The sequence below is a fragment of the Chiloscyllium punctatum genome, chromosome 18 (genome assembly GCF_047496795.1).
Source record: "Chiloscyllium punctatum isolate Juve2018m chromosome 18, sChiPun1.3, whole genome shotgun sequence".
NCBI classification, from domain to species: domain Eukaryota; kingdom Metazoa; phylum Chordata; class Chondrichthyes; order Orectolobiformes; family Hemiscylliidae; genus Chiloscyllium; species Chiloscyllium punctatum.
In genome coordinates this window covers 93,904,615-93,911,123 of record NC_092756.1, presented here as the reverse complement: position 1 = coordinate 93,911,123, position 6,509 = coordinate 93,904,615, and positions in this window count along the sequence as shown.

Genomic DNA, 6,509 nt, shown 5'->3' with positions numbered 1-6,509 from the left:
GCATCTGTACTGTATCTTTAACATAGCAACTATGTCCAATGTGTCTCATAGGAGACACAGAGCAATCAGAGAAGATTTAGGGAAGTATTTGAAGACTTGGTCAAAGTTTTCTTTTGGGAAGGATTTGGAGGATAAATGAAGTGCTAATCTCAGAGACAGAATACGAGACAGTAGAACTAGGATGGTTGAAAGCTCTGTGATTGGCAAGTAAATGGTGACTTGTAACCCACTTTGCTGGGAAGTATGTACTAGTTGTAAGCCATTACAGTCAAGAAAGATCTTGAAAGAAAGACCTCTTCAGTTAAGACAAACTGATATATGATAAACTTTTGGTGAAGGGTTAACATGGAGGATACTAATATCAGGTTTCCATTATATCTCTTCCTCTCAGTTACCCTTTGTATTGAAGTCAGTTAGATGTATATTTTCATAAATAATAGTTGAAAGTGGAAGTGAAAATTGGGCAACGTGATTGAGCTACATGTTTAACTGTTGGCTAATCCAACATTGCCCATTTTATACTGTTGCATTCACTGTTTGATTACACCTGAATCAAATGAATTTAGCTTGGTAGCATCACTGTGTGTGTGACAGGAGAAATTTCAGCTGAATTGTTAACCAATATAACTTTCATCATTTCTTATCAGATGGACCACGCTGTAACATCACTGAAGCAAATCAGTGAACATAGATAGGGCAATATTATTCACGAATATATACATTGTTCACTGTTTCGTGTCTTTTACGAAGCAGCATCCAGATGTGATGTACAATGTGGCAAATACAGAAAGTGGGAACCAGGCATGCGTGAATCTGGTCTTGGGAAAATAAACTCTGTGTGCAATACTTTAACATATGCATCGAGTTCGTTCATTGGCCTCCAATTGCAAATCTGATTTTTTTCTGAATGGTTGATCGCAGCTAAGACAGTCAGCACTACTTAAAATTAAATTTTAAATGTTACAGTGAAGATGCACCTGAGCTTTTTTTAAACCTTTTATTTTAAGAAGAGGAGAAATTCAGATAAAGCATTAAGAGAAAATGAAAAATGTACATTAAGGGTTGAGGACAAATGGATAGCTCTTTCAAGGTGCTAGAACTGCAGTGGGCTGCATTGTCACTGGGGGGAATGTCACTCAACTAATAATCCAGATGTCCACGCTCATATTCTGGTGATGTGGGTTTGAATACCACCAGATGATGAAAGTGGAATTCAATAAAACTGGGAATTAGAAACCAGCCAAATGGCAATGATGTAACCGTTATCATTAAAAAATACTGGCTGCATCAGGAAGGAAATCTGTCTTCTTTATCAGGTCTGGCCTACATATGACACCAAACCCATAGCAATATGGTAGACCTGTAGCTGCCCTCTAGGTACAAGCCACTCAATTGTAGCCAAACTACTACAAAACTGAAAAAAACGGCAGACGAACTTCTACATGGGCACTTGAAACAAATACATCAACTAACAAGAGGGAAAATGTACACGACCTCAGCCTCACCCATCCACCTATCACAAATGAAATTGTCCATGACAGTGTCAGCTGAGTTGACCACTGCAGGCTACATAATCTTTGGACAGATCAAACATCTCAATAGTAGGCATCCACTAGGCGCTGCGGATCATCGACAGCAACAGATTTGTGCTGAACCACAATCAGTAAATTCATGGTCTTGTATATGCCCCATCCACTATTATAATCAAGGCAGAAGATCAAACCAGGTTCAATGAAGCGTGCAGGAGCGCACGCCAACAGAAACACCAGGCATACCTAAAAATGAATAAAAATAAAATACTGCGGATGTTTGAAATCTGAAATAAAAGCAAAAAATGCTGGAGAAACCCAGCAGACTAGGTAACATAGGGGGAGAGAAACCGTTAGCTTTTCAGAGTCCAGTGACGCTTCGCCTGAATATAGACAGTTCAGCTTTGATGCACAATTCATTAGTAGGAGTAGGAACCTGCATCTTGTGTGTAAAAAAAATTGCAGAGTTTCGGAATTACAGCTCTCACTCAAAAATGCGCTAAATCAAAATAATTTTGCCACAAGAAAGCGTTGCCCACTAATTACCTTCTTCCTTGCTTACTGCAACTGCACATGCTCGCCTGAAATTTAAAAAATGCCGGAGTTGAGTGTAAATGCATCTTTAAAACTGACAAAACTAGCTGAACATGCGGCAGGGTTGGACTTTGCAATTCCCCACTACCAAAAATAAAATGTAAAGATGAGTCTGCCAGTAAGTGCTAATTGATACAGAAGAAGCAAAATGTGACGCTCACTCAACGTTGGATGCACCGTGTTTGCAACCTCCCCGCCTTTTACAAAATAAGTCGTTGTGAAAGCTGAAGACTTTCACGTTTCCAATTCTGGCGCCTTTCTTAACAAATGCAGTGTAGTAATTTAGCAACTAGATTTAATACGAAACAATCAGAAATTGAGATGCGATTTCATACAGTCTTCCCTGTTTTTAAACTTTATCTAAAATGAAAGTGCGTTATTCCTAATGACTCCAAATGGGAGATACCTGGATGAGAGGGTTCCTGGACCAGAATGTATTACCACTCTACACCTTTTAGTGGTGCTGCTGTACATCATCGCTGTGTTAATAATGACAATCTTGTTACCTTAAGCTCAGTGTTAGAGATTGCTTGTGGCCTGAACATTAAACATGTGTCCTGCAAATGATTTGTTAAACTGAACGCATCAAGATGACTGACTTCAATAAAGCAGATTTTGACCTCGGCCTCCCTCTGTTCCTTTTACAGGTGAAAGGAGATAATAGGGAGGGTTATACCTGTCCAGTAAACAATTGCACTTTGTCAGAATGGCTACAGGGAGCATTGAGAGCTCAAGAGCATCCTGCATTGACTGCAAAAGACACACATAATGTGGAGATGCCTGTGTTGGACTGGGATGGACAGTGCCAGATGTCACACAGCACCAGGTTATAGTCCAACAGGTTTATTTGAAATCACAAGCTTTTGGAGCGCTGTGCCTTCGTCAGATGAAGTGGCACTTCTAGTGGAAACTTACACGATAATGCATGGATTAGAAAGGGTGGAAGTAGGAAGTTGTTTCCGTTAGGCGGGGAGACTAGGACATGTGGGCACAACCTTAGAATTAGAGGGAGTCAACTTAGAATGGAAATCTATTCAGCCAGAGAGTGGTGGGCCTGTGCAATTCATTGCCACAGAGTGCAGTCAAGACCAGGATGTTGAACGTCTTCAAGGCAGAGATTAATAAATTCTTGATCTCGCAAGGAATTAAGGGCTACGGGCAGAGTGCGGGTAAGTGGAGTTGAAGTGCCCATTAGCTATGATTAAACAGTGGAGTGGACTTGATGGGCCGAAAGGCCTTACTTCCACTTCTATATCTTATAGTCGTATGACACTTTGATACAGAGAATTCTGGAGAAACTCAGTAGATCTGGCAGCATTTGTGGAGAGAGAGTTAACATTTCAAGTCTGGCATGACTCCTCAAAACTGAATAGATGCTGCCAGATCTATAGCATTTTCTGTGTTTATTTTGGATTTCCAGCTTCTGCAGTATTTTGCCTTTACTATCTTCTTTCAATAGTTTTCGATGGTTTTGACAAGATCTATAAAATGCTTGTATTATTTTACCCTTAGGTATCAGCCTAAGTTGAGTCAAAAGGTTAAGAGTCTCACTTTAAATGTTTGCGCAAATAATTGAGACTGATTCTTTCAATATTGGACTGAGCACTGGATTGGCAGAAGATAACGCGTTAAATCGTAGCCACGTTTTCCCTCTCAGGCAGTGGATGTAAAGGATCCCTGCCACTTTCCAGGGAAGGAAGTGTGAGGTCTCTAGAATGTTTATCTTCCACAAATCATTGCAAAAGAAACTACAATGCTGCAGCTGCCAGAGAGCTGAAATAAAGTCAGGGGCTGGATAAACTCAGCAGGTCATATAGTCATTAAGATGTATAGCATGGAAACAGACCCTTTGGTCCAACTCAACTGTGCCAACCAGATATCCTAAATTAATCTAATCCCATTTGCTATCATTTGGCCAATATCCCTCTAAACCCTTCCTATGCATGTACCCATCCAGATGCCATTTAAATGTTGTAACTGTACAAGCCTCCATCATTTCCTCTGGCAGTTCATTCCATATATACACCCCCCTCTGTGTGAAAGCATCCATGAGATCCCTTTTAAATCTTTCTCTTCTAGTTTCTGACTTCCCTACCCTGGGGAAAAAACCTTGGCTATTCAACCTATCTGTGCCCCTCATGATTTTATAAACATCTATAAGGTCACCCCTCAGTCTCTGATGCTCCAGAGAAAATAGCCCTAGCCTATTCAACCTCCTTAAAGCTCAAATCCTCCAACCCTGGCAACATCCTTGTAAATTTTTCTGAACCCTTTCAAGTTTAACAGCATTCTCCTGTAGCAGGGAGACCAGAATTGAACGCCATATTCTAATAGTGGCCTAACTAACGTCCTGTAGAGCTGTGAAATGACCTCCCAATTCCTATTCTCAATGGACTGACCAATAAAGGCTGGGATACCAAATGCCTTCTTCACTACCCTGTATACCTGCGACTCAACTTTCAAGAAACTATCAAACTCTACTCCAGGGTCTCTTTGTTCAGCAAGACTCCCCAAGACCTTACCATTAAGTGTGAGTCCTGCCCTGATTTGCTCTGTCAAAATGTATCACCTCACGTTTATCTAGATTAAATTCCATTTGTCACACCTACAGAGAAAGATCTGGGTGCCACACTTTAGCAAGGACATGAAGGTTTAATGTGTTGATTGATGATGACCAATAGAATGGGTCCAGTAGATCATCAGGGAAGCTGGGGCAATTGTCCCTGAAGCAGAGAGACTAATAGGTGAGATGATAGAAGTATGTAAAATGGATGAAAGATTAAGATTGAGGAAGAAAAACATTTTCAATGCCTGAAGGGTCAATCAACATAGAGCACAGATTTAAATGACTTTCAAAAGAACCAGGAGAAACATGAGGTAAATTGTTTTTACACAAGTTAATGGCTATTTTTAGATGGATAGGAGGGTGAATGCAAGTTCAATCACAGCCTTCCAAGGGAAATTGGATAAATAGAAGGAAAAAGAAGGTTCCAAGAGAATGAAGCAAAAAAAGGTGTTATTTTCATAAAAAATATCTTCACATAAATACTTTTTCACTACCCTTTTAGGGAAGGAGGATGTGTTCCCAAGTTGATTATTAGCCAATTAGTCTGCAATATGAATAAAGGCAAGGTACTGCAAATGCTGGAAATCTGAAACAAACGCTGGAGAGACTCAACACTCACATTCTGTCTGTAGGAATGAACCTGACCTTCCAGTTGCTCACTATTTCAGTAAGCCACATTTCAATGTCTCAACATTGAATTCAGTAACTTCGGAAACTGAACCCTTTTTGTCTGTTGTTCATTTTTCTTACAATCTCTTCCCCACTTCCCCCACAGTCATGTCATATTTGCATCTTGTTTGCTTTGCATTGAGTACCAAGGACTAAATTTCTCCCTTTCACACCTTAGTTTACAACCATTTTTTCTCTTCCTCCACTATTAACAACCCTGTTGTCTTTTGCACTGGGTCTCTATACCATCCTCCTCTTTCTCCTCCTCTGCCCCTGACAAAAGTATAAAAAGTAACCTATTTTTCAAGGCCTTTCAGTTCTGAAGAAGGGTCACACCAGGCTCAAAGCATTAACTATGTTTTTCTCTCTCCACAGATGGTGCCACACCAACAGCATGAATACTCCTTCCACGGCCAGTTTTGGCAGGGACTTGAGCCCAGAATTTTTAGACTTGAGGCAGGGACTCCACAATTGCACAACAAAACCTCCAGTGGAGAACACCAAAATGCTTTCTCTTCAAACAAGCTGGGTTAGACTTAGAGGACGAACGGCTGCTCCGTGATTCTATGAGAGATTTAGATTTCTGAGCTGTAGCAGTATGTGGGCCATCAAAATACCCCTGAAGGAAGGAAGGGGGGTAATCTCATCATCATCCACGGTGGCTCAGTGGTTAGCACTGCTGCCTCACAGCGCCAGGGACCCAGGTTCGATTCCAGCCTCAGGTGATTGTCTATGTGAAGTTTGCACATTCTCCCTGTGTCTGCGTGGGTTTCCTCCGGGTGCTCCGGTTTCCTCCCACAATCCAAAGATGTGCAGGTCAGGTGAATTGGCCACAATAAATTGCCTGTAGTGTTAGGTGTATTAGTTAGGGGAATGGGTCTGGGTGGGTTGCTCTTTGGAGGGTCGGTGTGGACTTGTTGGACCGAAGGGCCTGTTTCCACACTGTAAGTAATATAATCCACTGACTTGAATAGGAAGGGTTTAGAGCGATATGGGCCAAATCCTGGCAAACCGGACTAAATTAATTTAGGATATTGGTCAGGATGTACATGTTGGACAGAAGGGTCTTTTTCCAAGCTGTCCAGCTCTATGACTTCTCAAATCGCATACAAATGGGTGTCAAACTCTGCTGTGATGCCTTTTACAGCCTA